The sequence below is a fragment of the Oncorhynchus masou genome, unplaced genomic scaffold, assembly GCF_036934945.1.
Source record: "Oncorhynchus masou masou isolate Uvic2021 unplaced genomic scaffold, UVic_Omas_1.1 unplaced_scaffold_617, whole genome shotgun sequence".
Classification (NCBI taxonomy): Eukaryota; Metazoa; Chordata; class Actinopteri; order Salmoniformes; family Salmonidae; genus Oncorhynchus; species Oncorhynchus masou.
Window position 1 is genome coordinate 122,525 of NW_027012598.1, and position 16,105 is coordinate 138,629.

Consider the following 16,105-nt stretch of genomic DNA (forward strand, 5'->3'; position numbering starts at 1 on the left):
GGATCAACAACTTGATTTCTGGTTTATTAAGAAAGCACTTGCTCCCAGGTATTTTTTGTAACATTTCATCAGGCATCCATACAGATCCCCTGGGAGCAGCTGCGGTGTCCTTTGTCGTGAATTCATCAGGCATCCATACAGTGGGAGCAGCTGCGGTGTCCTTTGTCGTGAATTCATCAGGCATCCATACAGATCCCCTGGGAGCAGCTGCGGTGTCCTTTGTCGTGAATTCATCAGGCATCCATACAGATCCCCTGGGAGCAGCTGCGGTGTCCTTTGTCGTGAATTCATCAGGCATCCATACAGATCCCCTGGGAGCAGCTGCGGTGTCCTTTGTCGTGAATTCATCAGGCATCCATACAGATCCCCTGGGAGCAGCTGCGGTGTCCTTTGTCGTGAATTCATCAGGCATCCATACAGATCCCCTGGGAGCAGCTGCGGTGTCCTTTGTCGTGAATTCATCAGGCATCCATACAGATCCCCTGGGAGCAGCTGCGGTGTCCTTTGTCGTGAATTCATCAGGCATCCATACAGATCCCCTGGGAGCAGCTGCGGTGTCCTTTGTCGTGAATTAATCAGGCATCCATACAGATCCCCTGGGAGCAGCTGCGGTGTCCTTTGTCGTGAATTCATCAGGCATCCATACAGATCCCCTGGGAGCAGCTGCGGTGTCCTTTGTCGTGAATTCATCAGGCATCCATACAGATCCCCTGGGAGCAGCTGCGGTGTCCTTTGTCGTGAATTCATCAGGCATCCATACAGATCCCCTGGGAGCAGCTGCAGTGTCCTTTGTCGTGAATTCACCTACAACTCCAGCACCTGCATGTGCCTATGTTCTTCAGCTTTTGTCATTAACAAGCCTAAAACTTAGATATTTGTTTTGGGTTGTCGAGTAAGACAATTACCATTTCAAGCTTATCTTTACCCCCAAAAATAAACAAAAGTTATTTCAGAAAATTTAATATTTAGGCAAGCTAACACACCGATCCTGCTTTGTAGTAACGCCCTCAGAACATAAAGGTAAACAATAATGAAATATTCCAACAGGCGCAGAGACCAACAGCAAACACAGTGAATAGTGAACACAGATAAATAGACCCGATTGAAGTGTTGGATAACATGTACATTCATCCCAATGTATTACCTGAAAGCAGTGAGCAGGGCTGCAACACAAATCAACAGATAAGACCTTTCTCTAGCAGCAGCAGCCTATTGTACCATCCGAACCTTCCTAAGACATGATTTGTTTTGTAGGGTGACCACATGTTCCGGATTGGGCAGGATAGTCACACATTTTGGCCCTTTGTCCCCACAACCAATCATGTCCTGTATTTTATCCACAAATTCAAACAACAAATTTGCCAATAAAAGCAGGACGCTTCTGATACAATGTCCCACAAAATCATCCCATATTTGGTTATTTTAAATGTGGTCACCCTAGTCAGTGGCAGTGGTGTAAAGTACTTTAAAATACAACTTAAGTTTTTTTTACTTAAGTCCTTTTTTGGGGGTATCTGTACTTTACAATTCGTATTTTTGTCAACTTTTACTTAACTACAGTTGAAGTCGGAAGTTTACTTACACTGAGGTTGGAGTCATTAAAACTCGCTTTTCAACCACTCCAGAAATTTCTTGTTAACAAACTATAGTTTTGGCAAGTCGGTTAGGACATCTACTTTGTGGATGACACATGTCATTTTTCCAACAATTGTTAACAGACAGAATATTTTACTTATAATTCACTGTATCACAATTCCAGTGGGACAGAAGTTTACATACACTAAGCTGACTGTGCCTTTAAACAGCTTGGAAAAGCCCAGAAAATGATGTCATTGCTTTAGAAGCTTCTGATAGGCTAATTGACATAATTTGAGTCAATTGGGGGTGTACCTGTGGATGTATTTCAAGGCCTACCTTCAAACTCAGTGCCTCTTTGTTTGACATCATGGGAAAATCAAAGGAAATCAGCCAATATCTCTGAAAATAATTTGTAAATCTCCATAAATCTGGTTCATCCTTGGGAGCAATTTCCAAACACCTGAAGGTACCACATTCATCTGTACAAACAATAGTACGCAAGTATGAACACCATGGGACCACGCAGTCGTCATACTGCTCAGGAAGGAGACGCGTTCTGTCTCCTAGAGATGAAGGTACTTTGGTGTGAAATGTGCAAATTAATCCCAGAACAACAGCAAAGGAACCTTGTGAAGATGCTGGACAAAACGGGTACAAAAGTATCTATAACCACAGTAAAACGAGTCCTATATCGACATAACCTGAAAGGCTGCTCAGCAAGGAAGAAGCCACTGCTCCAAAACCGCCATAAAAAAGCCAGACTACGGTTTGCAACTGCACATGGGGACAAAGACCTTACTTTTTAGAGAAATGTCATCGGGTCTGATGAAACAAACCTAGAACTGTTTAGCCATAATGACCATCGTTATGTTTAGAGGAAAAAGGGTGAGGTTTGCAAGCCGAAGAACACCATCCCAACTGTGAAGCACAGGGGTGGCAGCATCATGTTATGGGGGTGATTTACTGCAGGAGGGACTGGTCCACTTCAAACTAGAAAGCATCATGAGGAAAGAAAATGTGGAAATATTGAAGCAACATCAAGACATTAGTCAGGAAGTTAAATCTTGGTCACAAATGGGTCTTCCAAATAGACAATGACCTCAAGCATATTTCCAAAGTTGTGGCAAAATGGCTTAAGGACAACAAAGTCAAGGTATTTGAGTGGCCATCACAAAGCCCTGACCTCAATCCTATAGAACATTTGTGGGCAGAACTGAAAAAGCGAATGCGAGCAAGGAGGCCAACAAACCTGACTCAGTTACACCAGCTCTGTCAGGAGGAATGGGCCAATATTCACCCAACTTATTGTGGAAGGCTACATGAAACGTTAACCCAAGTTAAACAAGTTAAATGCTACCAAATACTAATTGAGTGTATGTAAACTTCTGACCCACTGGGAATGTGATGAAAGAAATAAAAGCTGAAATAAATCACTCTACTATTATTCTAACATTTCACATTCTTAAAATAAAGTGGTGATTCTAACTGACCTAAGACAGGGAATGTTTTTATTTTTTTATTTTACCTTTATTTAATCAGGCAAGTCAGTTAAGAACAAATTCTTATTTTCAATGACAGTCTAGGAACAGTGGGTTAACTGCCTGTTCAGGGGCAGAACGACAGATTTTGTACCTTGTCAGCTCAGGGATTTGAACTTGCAACCTTTCGGTTACTAGTCCAACGCTCTAACCACTAGGCTACACTGACAGGACTCAGATTAAATGTCAGGAATGGTGAAAAACTGAGTTTAAATGTATTTGGCTAATGTGTATGTAAACTTCCGACTTCAACTGTACATTCATAAAGAAAATAATGTACTTTTTACTCCCTACATTTTCCCTGACACCCAAAAGTACAAGTTACATTTTGAAGGGTTAGCAGGACAGGAAAATGGTCCAATTCACACACTAATCAAGAGAACATCTCTGGTCATCCCTACTGCCTCTGATCTGGAGGACTCACTAAACAGAGAACATCCCTGGTCATCCCTACTGCCTCTGATCTGGAGGACTCACTAATCAAGAGAACATCTCTGGTCATCCCTACTGCCTCGGATCTGGAGGACTCACTAATCAAGAGAACATCTCTGGTCATCCCTACTGCCTCTGATCTGGAGGACTCACTAAACAGAGAACATCGCTGGTCATCCCTACTGCCTCTGACCTGGAGGACTCACTAAACAGAGAACATCCCTGGTCATCCCTACTGCCTCTGATCTGGAGGACTCACTAAACAGAGAACATCCCTGGTCATCCCTACTGCCTCTGATCTGGAGGACTCACTAAGCAGAGAACATCCCTGGTCATCTACTGCCTCTGATCTGGAGGACTCACTAAACAGAGAACATCCCTGGTCATCCCTACTGCCTCTGATCTGGAGGACTCACTAATCAAGAGAACATCTCTGGTCATCCCTACTGCCTCGGATCTGGAGGACTCACTAATCAAGAGAACATCTCTGGTCATCCCTACTGCCTCTGATCTGGAGGACTCACTAAACAGAGAACATCTCTGGTCATCTCTACTGCCTCTGATCTGGAGGACTCACTAAACAGAGAACATCCCTGGTCATCCCTACTGCCTCTGATCTGGAGGACTCACTAATCAAGAGAACATCTCTGGTCATCCCTACTGCCTCGGATCTGGAGGACTCACTAATCAAGAGAACATCTCTGGTCATCCCTACTGCCTCTGATCTGGAGGACTCACTAAACAGAGAACATCTCTGGTCATCTCTACTGCCTCTGATCTGGAGGACTCACTAAACAGAGAACATCCCTGGTCATCCCTACTGCCTCTGATCTGGAGGACTCACTAAACAGAGAACATCCCTACTGCCTCTGATCTGGAGGACTCACTAAACAGAGAACATCCCTGGTCATCACTACTGCCTCTGATCTGGAGGACTCACTAAACAGAGAACATCCCTGGTCATCACTACTGCCTCTGATCTGGAGGACTCACAAAGCTTTGTTTGTAAATGATGTCTGAGTGTTGGAGCACCCTTGGCTATCTGTAAATTAAAATGTCAAAAGCAAATATTGCCGTCTGATTTGCTTAATATAAGGAATTTGAAGTATTTCATTATTTTATTTTTGAAACTTAAGTATATGGGGTGGCAGGGTAGCCTAGTGGTTAGAGCGTTGAACTAGTGACCGGAAGGTTGCAAGTTCAAACCCCCGAGCTGACAAGGTACAAATCTGTCATTCTGCCCCTGAACAGACAGTTAACCCATTGTTCCTAGGCCGTCATTGAAAATAAGAATTTGTTCTTAACTGACTTGCCTGGTTAAATAAAGGTAAATATATATTTAAAACCAAATACTTTGACGTTTACTCAAGTAGTATTTTACTGACTTTTACTTGAGTCATTTTCTATTAAACTATCTTTACTTTTTACACCACTGGTCACATCCTGTTTCGCTCTGTCCCCTCGTTTACACCTACAGCCAATATTTACACCTACAGCCAATGTTTACACCTACAGCCAATGTTTACACCTACAGCCAATATTTACACCTACAGCCAATGTTTACACCTACAGCCAATGTTTACAGCCAATACAGCCAATATTTACACCTACAGCCAATGTTTACACCTACAGCCAATGTTTACAGCCAATGTTTACACCTACAGCCAATGTTTACACCTACAGCCAATGTTTACACCTACAGCCAATGTTTTTATTTAACCTACAGCCAATGTTTACACCTACAGCCAATGGCCAATGTTGACACTTCAGGAGATGTTTTGAGCCAATGTTTACACCTAGCCAATGTTTACACCTACAGCCAATGTTTACAGCCAATGTTTACACCTACAATGTTTACTTACAGCCAATGAGATGTTTGTGTTGTTTACAGAATGTTTTACAGATGCAGCCATGTTTAGTGTACACTTCTACAGCCAAGATACAGTGTTTACACCTACAGCCAATGAATTGGGATGCAGTTGAGAATTAGGATGCAGCCATAGTGTACACTTCAGGAGATGTGTTGTAGAATTAGGATGCAGCCATAGTGTACACTTCAGGAGATGTGTTGAGAATTGGGATGCAGCCACACGGGGGCAGTTCCGCTGTGTTCCCAGTTCAGGTTTCCCCTGTGAGAACAGCCATGCCGGCTCCTGAGGGCCCCAGTTTCACCAGTAGAAGGATCTGCTGAGGAAAGTGGCTGCTGAGCGAGCCAGCTGCCAGAGGTGTTGTCCTTGGCTGCGGTACGGGACACGGCGCGGTCCATCTCGCTCTCGGGACTCTCGTCCTCTGGGAGGTAGTCTGGTATTGATACGTTCTCCTCCCTCACATTACCACCACACACACTGAGGGGGAGCAGGACCTGGGAGGAGGAGGAGAGATAGGTGAGAAGAGGGGGAGAAGAAAAGAGGATGGAGAAAAAAGGGAGGAGGGAGAAGAAAAAGGAGGGAGAAGAAAAGAGGGGGAGGAGAGAGGAGGGGAGGGAGGGAGGAGGGAGGAGGAGGGAGGAGAGAAAGAGGAGCGAGGAGAAAAGAGGAGCGAGAAGAAAGAGGAGGGAGAAGAAGGGGAGGGAGGAGAAAAAAGGGGGAGGAGAAAAGAGGGCGAGAAAAAAGAGGGGGAGAAGAAAAGAGGAGGGAGGAGAAAAGAGGGGGAGGAGAAAAGAGGGGGAGGAGAAGAATGGGGAGAAGAAAGAGGATGGAGAGAAAGAGGAAGGAGGAGGAGAAAGAGGAGGGAGGAGAAAAGAGGGGGGGAGAAAAGAGGAGGTAGAAGAAAAGAGGGAGAAGAAAAGAGGATGGAGAAGGAGGATGGAGAAGAAAGAGGAGGAGAAGAAAAGAGGGGGAGAAGAGAGGGGGAGGAGAAAGAGGAGGGAGGAGAAAAGAGGAGGGAGGAGAAAAGAGGAGGGAGGAGAAAAGAGGAGGGAGAAGAAAAGAGGGGGGAGGAGAAAAGAGGAGGGAGGAGAAAAGAGGAGGGAGAAGAAAAGAGGAGGGAGAAGAAAAGAGGAGCGAGAAGAAAAGAGGGGGGAGGAGAAAGAGGAGGGAGGAGAAAAGAGGAGGGAGAAAGAGGGGGGAGAGAGGAGGGAGGAGGGGAGGGAGAAAGAGGGGGAGGAGAAAAAGGAGGTAGAAGAAAAGAGGAGAGGAGAAAAAGGGGGGAGGCACACAGAAATTAACATGGAAGCTCAGGCCATTGTTCTTTCATTCTTTCCTGAGAGCGAGAAGTCTCACCTCCTCCCCAACTTCATTCCTCACCACCTGAGGGGCTGACAGCAGGAGGGAGGAGAAAGAGGAGGGAGGAGAAAGAGGAGACTCTACAGGGAGAGATGGACACTATTAAATTACAACACTTTAACCAATGGGCTAATCTGGGGGGAGGAGAAAGAGGAGGCAGGGTTGAGGAGGGAGAAGAAAAGGAGTGAGTGGGAGGGTGTGTGAGGAGGGAGAAGTAATAGAGGACAGATGAGGGGACAGAGGAGGGGAGGGGAGAGAGAGAGAGACTGGGGGAGAGAGGGGAGAGAAAAGAGGGAGAAGAAAAGAGGAGGGAGGCAGATGGGGGAGAAGAAAAGAGGGGCAGAGGAGGGAGGAGAGAGGGAGGAGAGATGGGGAGGGAGGAGAAAAGAGGGGGAGGAGAGGGGGAGAGAAAAGAGGGGGAGGAGAGATGGGGAGGGAGGGAGAAAGAGGGGGGGAGGGAGATGGGGAGGGAGGAGAGAGGGGGAGGAGAGGAGGAGGAGAAGAGAGAGGAGGGAGGAGAGAATAGGAAGGAGGATAGACGGAGAGGGGGGATAGAAGAGGAGGGAGGGAGGGGGACGGGGAGAAGAGAGAGGGGAGAGGCAGGGGAAGGAGGAGAAGAGAAGGGGAAGGAGGAGAGAGAGAAGGGAGGGAGGAGAGAAGGGAGGAGAGAAGGGAGGGAGGGAGGAGAGAAGGGAGAGGCAGAGGGGAGAAGAGAGGGAAGGAGAGGAGAAGAGGAGAGAAAAGAGGGGGAGGAGAGAAGGGGGGAGGAGAGAAGAGGGGGGAGGAGAGAAGAGGGGGGAAAGGAGGGAGGAGAGAGGGAGAAAAGGCACACAGAAATTAACATGGAAGCTCAGGCCATTGTTCTTTCATTCTTTCCTGAGCCAAGTGTCTCACCTCCTCCCCAACTTCATTCCTCACCACCTGTTGGGCTGACAGCACCTTGGTAGCAGCGATGGCCGACGCCAGACTCTACAGGGAGAGATGGACACTATTAAATTACAACACTTTAACCAATGGGCTAATCTGTGTGTCTAGCTGTGCAGGCAGGGGTGTGTGTGTGTGTGTGTGTGTGTGTGTGTGTGTGTGTGTGTGTGTGTGTGTGTGTGTGTGTGTGTGTGTGTGTGTAATAGAGACAGATGTCGGGACAGACGGACGGGGAGAGAGAGAGAGACGGGGAGAGAGAGAGAGAGAGACGGGGAGACGGAGAGGAGACGGGGAGAGAGGCAGAGGCAGATGGAGAGAGAGAGAGAGAGGCAGACGGAGAGGAGAGAGAGAGAGAGAGAGGCAGACGGAGAGAGAGAGAGGCAGACGGAGAGAGAGAGGCAGACGGAGAGAGAGAGGCAGACGGAGAGAGAGAGGCAGACGGAGAGAGAGAGGCAGACGGAGAGAGAGAGGCAGACGGAGAGAGAGAGAGAGACAGACGGCGAGAGAGAGACAGAGAGAGAGAGACAGACAGAGAGACAGAGAGAGAGAGACAGAGAGACAGATGGAGTTACTTCAGTGGGCAGGTCAGAGCGGATGCGAACGGTGCATCTCTTTGAAGCCATCTGGAAGGTGAAGCTGATCACTCCTTTCACCTTCAGCAGAGCCTCCTCACACACACCTCGCTGGGCCTGGACAACACACAGTCAGTTGGTGTACAGCAGGGTTTCTGGAAGCCGGTAAACCATGGCTTTTATAACCGATAAACTCCATGAAAATCCAATAAATAAAATTGTTGCCGGAAAAATTGTCTGGGAGAAGAAAAAAGTTCACTGCAAAATAATGATTTTTTTAATTGATGGAAATACCCATCGACGTCAAAGGCAAATATACTTCATAAGCTAATAAATCCTTGGACATTAGTGTTGGGTGTGTGTTTCTATTCCTACTCACGCAGCAGACAGAGGTTCTCATAAGGGACTTCAGCTAAGTGAACCCTGACTGGACAGAAGACTTCAGCTAAGTGAACCCTGACTGGACAGAAGACTTCAGCTAAGTGAACCCTGACTGGACAGAAGACAGAGGACTTCAGCTAAGTGAACCCTGACTGGACAGAAGAAGACTTCAGCTAAGTGAACCCTGACTGGACAGAAGACAAGACTTCAGCTAAGTGAACCCTGACTGGACAGGACAGAAGACTTCAGCTAAGTGAACCCTGACTGGACAGAAGAGGTCTTCAGCTAAATGAACCCTGACTGGCCAGAAGACAGAGGTCTTCAGCTACGTGAACCCTGATTGGCCAGAAGACAGAAGACTTCAGCTACGTGAACCCTGATTGCCCAGAAGACAGAAGACTAGTCAGCCCAGTCTAAGTGAACACAGTTACCAATCACAAGTCAGCCCACTGTCTATAGTAGGACAGTTATCAATCACTAGTCAGCCCACTGTCTATAGTAGAAAACAGTTATCAATCACTAGTCAGCCCACTGTCTATAGTAGGACACAGTTATCAATCACTAGTCAGCCCACTGTCTATAGTAGGACAGTTATCAATCACTAGTCAGCCCACTGTCTATAGTAGGACACAGAGTGGTTATCAATCACTAGTCAGCCCACTGTCTATAGTAGGACACAGAGTGGTTATCAATCACTAGTCAGCCCACTGTCTATAGTAGGACACAGAGTGGTTATCAATCACTAGTCAGCCCACTGTCTATAGTAGGACACAGAGTGGTTATCAATCACTAGTCAGCCCACTGTCTATAGTAGGACACAGAGTGGTTATCAATCACTAGTCAGCCCACTGTCTATAGTAGGACACAGTTATCAATCACTAGTCAGCCCACTGTCTATAGTAGAAAACAGTTATCAATCACTAGTCAGCCCACTGTCTATAGTAGGACAGTTATCAATCACTAGTCAGCACACTGTCTATAGTAGGACAGTTATCAATCACTAGTCAGCCCACAGTCTATAGTAGGAAACAGTTATCAATCACTAGTCAGCCCACTGTCTATAGTAGGACAGAGTGGTTATCAATCACTAGTCAGCCCACTGTCTATAGTAGGACACAGAGTGGTTATCAATCACTAGTCAGCCCACTGTCTATAGTAGGACACAGTTATCAATCACTAGTCAGCCCACTGTCTATAGTAGACAGTTATCAATCACTAGTCAGCCCAGAGTAGGGTTATCAATCACTAGTCAGCCCACTGTCTATAGTAGGACACAGAGTGGTTATCAATCACTAGTCAGCCCACTGTCTATAGTAGGACACAGAGTGGTTATCAATCACTAGTCAGCCCACTGTCTATAGTAGGACACAGTTATCAATCACTAGTCAGCCCACTGTCTATAGTAGGTTATCAATCACTAGTCACACTGTCTATAGTTATCAATCACTAGTCAGCCCACTGTCTATAGTAGAAAACAGTTATCAATCACTAGTCAGTCTATAGTAGGACACAGTTATCAATCACTATTCAGCCCACAGTCTATAGTAGGACACAGAGTGGTTATCAATCAATCACTGTCTATAGTCAGTTATCAATCACCACAGTCTATAGTAGGACACAGAGTGGTTATCAATCACTAGTCAGCCCACAGTCTATAGTAGGACACAGAGTGGTTATCAATCACTAGTCAGCCCACTGTCTATAGTAGAAAACAGTTATCAATCACTAGTCAGCCCACTGTCTATAGTAGGACAGTTATCAATCACTAGTCAGCACACTGTCTATAGTAGGAAACAGTTATCAATCACTAGTCCGCCCACAGTCTATAGTAGGAAACAGTTATCAATCACTAGTCAGCCCACTGTCTATAGTAGGACACAGAGTGGTTATCAATCACTAGTCAGCCCACTGTCTATAGTAGGACACAGAGTGGTTATCAATCACTAGTCAGCCCACTGTCTATAGTAGGACACAGTTATCAATCACTAGTCAGCCCACTGTCTATAGTAGGGACAGCCCACTGAGTAGGACAGTTATCAATCACTAGTCAGCCCACTGTCTATAGTAGGACACAGTTATCAATCACTAGTCCGCCCAGTCTATAGTAGACACAGTTATCAATCACTATTCAGCCCACAGTCTATAGTAGGACACAGAGTGGTTATCAATCACTAGTCAGCCCACTGTCTATAGTAGGAAACAGTTATCAATCACTAGTCAGCCCACTGTCTATAGTAGGACACAGAGTGGTTATCAATCACTAGTCAGCCCACAGTCTATAGTAGGACACAGAGTGGTTATCAATCACTAGTCAGCCCACTGTCTATAGTAGGACACAGAGTGGTTATCAATCACTAGTCAGCCCACTGTCTATAGTAGGACACAGTTATCAATCACTAGTCAGCCCACTGTCTATAGTAGGACACAGTTATCAATCACTAGTCAGCCCACTGTCTATAGTAGGACAGTTATCAATCACTAGTCAGCCCACTGTCTATAGTAGAAAACAGTTATCAATCACTAGTCAGCCCACTGTCTATAGTAGGATACAGTTATCAATCACTATTCAGCCCACTGTCTATAGTAGGACACAGAGTGGTTATCAATCACTAGTCAGCCCACTGTCTATAGTAGGAAACCGTTATCAATCACTAGTCCGCCCAGTCTATAGTAGGAGACAGTTATCAATCACTAGTCAGCCCACTGTCTATAGTAGGATACAGTTATCAATCACTATTCAGCCCACTGTCTATAGTAGAACACAGTTATCAATCACTATTCAGCCCACAGTCTATAGTAGGACACAGAGTGGTTATCAATCACTAGTCAGCCCACTGTCTATAGTAGGACACAGAGTGGTTATCAATCACTAGTCAGCCCACTGTCTATAGTAGGACACAGAGTTATCAATCACTATTCAGCCCACTGTCTATAGTAGGACACAGTGGTTATCAATCACTAGTCAGCCCACTGTCTATAGTAGGACACAGAGTGGTTATCAATCACTAGTCAGCCCACTGTCTATAGTAGGACACAGAGTTATCAATCACTATTCAGCCCACAGTCTATAGTAGGACACAGAGTGGTTATCAATCACTAGTCAGCCCACTGTCTATAGTAGGACACAGAGTGGTTATCAATCACTAGTCAGCCCACTGTCTATAGTAGGACACAGAGTGGTTATCAATCACTAGTCAGCCCACTGTCTATAGTAGGACACAGTTATCAATCACTAGTCAGCCCACAGTCTATAGTAGAAAGGTCACACTGTCTATAGTGATACAGTTATCAATCACTAGTCAGCCCACTGTCTATAGTAGGAAACAGTCTATAGTGGTTATCAATCACTAGTCAGCCCACTGTCTATAGTAGGACACAGTGGTTATCAATCACTAGTCAGCCCACTGTCTATAGTAGGACACAGAGTGGTTATCAATCACTAGTCAGCCCACTGTCTATAGTAGGACACAGAGTGGTTATCAATCACTAGTCAGCCCACTGTCTATAGTAGGACACAGTTATCAATCACTAGTCAGCCCACTGTCTATAGTAGGACACAGTTATCAATCACTAGTCAGCCCACAGTCTATAGTAGAAAACAGTTATCAATCACTAGTCAGCCCACTATAGTGTCAATCATAGTAGAAAACAGTTATCAATCACTAGTCAGCCCACTGTCTATAGTAGGACACAGTTATCAATCACTAGTCAGCCCACTGTCTATAGTAGGACACAGAGTGGTTATCAATCACTAGTCAGCCCACAGTCTATAGTAGGACACAGTTATCAATCACTAGTCAGCCCACTGTCTATAGTAGGACACAGAGTGGTTATCAATCACTAGTCAGCCCACTGTCTATAGTAGGACACAGTTATCAATCACTAGTCAACCCACTGTCTATAGTAGGACACAGAGTGGTTATCAATCACTAGTCAGCCCACAGTCTATAGTAGGACACAGTTATCAATCACTAGTCAGCCCACTGTCTATAGTAGGACACAGAGTGGTTATCAATCACTAGTCAGCCCACTGTCTATAGTAGGACACAGAGTGGTTATCAATCACTAGTCAGCCCACTGTCTATAGTAGGACACAGTGGTTATCAATCACTAGTCAGCCCACTGTCTATAGTAGGACACAGAGTGGTTATCAATCACTAGTCAGCCCACTGTCTATAGTAGGACACAGTTATCAATCACTAGTCAGCCCACTGTCTATAGTAGGATACAGTTATCAATCACTAGTCAGCCCACTGTCTATAGTAGGACACAGTTATCAATCACTAGTCAGCCCACTGTCTATAGTAGGACAGCCCACTGTCTATAGTGGTTATCAATCACTAGTCAGCCCACTGTCTATAGTAGGACACAGTTATCAATCACTAGTCAGCCCACTGTCTATAGTAGGACACAGAGTGGTTATCAATCACTAGTCAGCCCACAGTCTATAGTAGGACACAGTTATCAATCACTAGTCAGCCCACTGTCTATAGTAGGACACAGAGTGGTTATCAATAACCCACGTATATCACAATTGACAGGTAGGGGGGCTCCTGTTTGGAGCTCCACTCACACAAAACATTTGATTGGTTTGATAGTAACAATGCGTCACTCGTTTCTATTTAGACTCCATCACTAGACCCCTTTTTAGCATTTGATGTCTTCACTATTATTCTACAATGTAGAAAATAGTCAAAATAAAGAAAAACCCTGGAAGGAGTAGGTGCGTTTCAAACTTTTGACTGGAACGGTATATATACACTCACAGTGCTGTCCAGGCCTTGGATGTGCAGAGTGACAGACTTGTTCTTCCCTTTGGAGGAGTTGAGGAAGAACTGGGGTTTGTTTCTCCTCCTCTCTTTCTCTGGGCTGGGCGGGGCTGGGGTGGGCGGGGCACTCAGGATTCCATACACCTCCGCGACAGGGTATTGATGTCATCACACAAACCACTCCTACAAGAGACAGGGCCAGGATGTCAGATGACCTGGCTATATACAGGAAGTACCAGATAATACCATGGCTATATACAGGAAGTACCAGATAATAACATGGCTATATACAGGAAGTACCAGATAATAACATGACTATTTACAGGGAGTACCAGGTAATAACATGGCTATATACAGGAAGTACCAGATAATAACATGACTATTTACAGGAAGTACCAGATAATAATGTGACTATTTACAGGGAGTACCAGGTAATAACATGGCTATATACAGGGAGTACCAGTACCGAGCTGATGTGCAGGGGTACAAGGTAATTGCGGTAGCTATGTACATATAGGTAGGGTTAAAGTTACTAGGCAACAGGATAGATAAGACAATAGCAGCAGCGTATGTTATGTGTGTGTGTTGTCGGTGTAAGTATGTGAGAGTGTGTACAGTCCAGTGCGTGTGTTTAGAGTCAGTGCCAGAGAGTTACTACAAAAAGAAACAGGACCAAGAGAGGAGTAGGATTCATTGAAAACATTAATTTGCCCAGTTGATTGATGCACATTGTTGCAATTCACAATTGTGATGCCAAAGCCATAGGTAGACAGTTTTTTTTACACACATACACACTGTTAAACAGGGACCTGAGAGAGTGGACTGACCTCTCCATCAGGTTCACCAGGCTGACCATCATGCCCAGTTCATTCTTCATAGTGGTGACGTTCAGGGGCCACTCTGCCAGGTAGCGCATAGTCTGAGAGGAGAGATTACAAATCAGAAAGAGACACTACTACATCCTGTTCCCAAGTTTCAGGGGGATGTTGAGTGTCACCTTCATGTTGGCATTGTTTTTGAATGTGTATTGTCTGGTTAGATTTAGCCTCGGTCATCCAGGCTTCCTTTCCTCAAAGAGACAAGACTTGGAAGGATGGCCAGCGTGAGACAATTATATTAGAAGGAACTGCTTTGTATACTGTTGTGTTTTTTGTTTGTTTCTTCTTGTGGATTTTTTTTTTACCGTTTCCAAGGAGCTTTAAAACAAATCCAGCTCATTCTGCAGCTGTAACCTATTAGTCATATAGTGATTTATGGGATCTCTGTTTTTGTCTGTTCTGTAGCTCGGGGCCAGTAGCAGGTTAAACCGACCTGCAGGGTGGCGAACAGCACTTGCGGGTCCTGGTGGTCCAGGAAGAGAACCAGGCCGGGGAGACAGCCCTGGTCCTGAACTATTGCCTCCCGGTTCTGGGGCTCCGACGCCAGGTCCCGGAGCTGGGTCACCACAGACAGAGCATCCATCATCTTAGTTCATCTAACTTACCGAGTCTCTACAGGCAGAGAAAGGCGTAGTGAGATAAGATGTATAATTAGACACAGTAGATGTATTGAAAAGGGCAGGTGGATGATGCTAACAACACACACACTCTCGTCACTGCCTTGCTTGGCCTCACTAACGATACTGTGTATGTCGAGCTAGCTAACGTTATCTAGGGTTTGTTGCTAGCCAGCTAAGCTAACGTTATCTAGGGTTTAAGCTAACGTTATCTAGGGTTTGGCCAGCTAAGCTAACGTTATCCAGGGTTTGTTGCTACCCAGCTAAGCTAACGTTATCTAGGGTTTGTTAAGCTAACGTTATCCAGGGTTTGTTGCTAGCCAGCTAAGCTAACGTTATCCAGGGTTTGTTGCTACCCAGCTAGCTAAACGTAAAATACGTAAAAACGACGAAAAAATACAATGAATGAATTGAGTAGTTAACGTTAATGTCATGAAACACATATCTATATAGATTAGCAAAACAAGTTAGTTAACTTAGCTAGCTAATAACTTATTTGGCTGAAAACTAACTTCACTAATATCCATGTTTTTTTTGTTGCTGAAATTAAGGTAAGTTAGTTTTTAACTTTTCTTTTTACCTCAATATATATTTCGATCAACTATTACAAATTCCGTTAAAAGTCGGGAACTAAAACCGCCAAGATTTGAAACGTCTTACCGCGAGACAAACCGGCTCGTGCACACAGACAAAACAACGATTTTGTGGAAAGAGGGAAGCCTCATTAGTCGAACAGCTTCTGTCACGTTGCATGGTGAGCCCTTCTGATTGGCGTATATTTTTTTATTCCAATTGAAATGTCCAATCACGGCACGTTTTGCTGAGCACGGGCTATTTCAGTTCGCCTGGATAATTTTATTTCACGATTTCTTTGCTACGTTTTGGTCACATTTCTAAATTAACCATGTGGTAAGAGAAGATGATCAACCTTATTCATAGTATACAGTTTATACATCTAATATTTGCCAATATTGAGTCCATACTAGCTGACTAGTTTATCAGTCTACCTACCGCCATCTGATAAATGTGTTTTGATGATTCAGTGTTTTAGAATACTGCAATAGGCGAATTTGTTTTGTATGGGCCGGTACCCCGGTTCAGTGGCGATAATATTTTTAAGGAGCAATAGAATGGTCTAAAATGTATTAACTCCGCTCACCCATGGCACCGGAACATGGAAAACGAACTCACG

At 45.0% G+C, this 16,105-nt stretch overlaps 1 long non-coding RNA gene and 1 pseudogene across 1 annotated transcript; both read right to left on the minus strand.

The window, feature by feature from the left end:
- Positions 1 to 944: 944 nt before the first annotated feature.
- Positions 945 to 5,392, minus strand: LOC135536426 (uncharacterized). Its single transcript, XR_010454989.1, has 2 exons — positions 5,362 to 5,392; positions 945 to 5,076 (listed from the first exon to the last, which is right to left on the minus strand). It is a non-coding gene; the product is annotated as an uncharacterized LOC135536426 (long non-coding RNA).
- A 240-nt stretch (positions 5,393 to 5,632) lies between these two features.
- LOC135536427 (armadillo repeat-containing protein 1-like) lies at positions 5,633 to 15,648 on the minus strand (annotated as a pseudogene).
- Between the last annotated feature and the right edge of the window lie 457 nt (positions 15,649 to 16,105).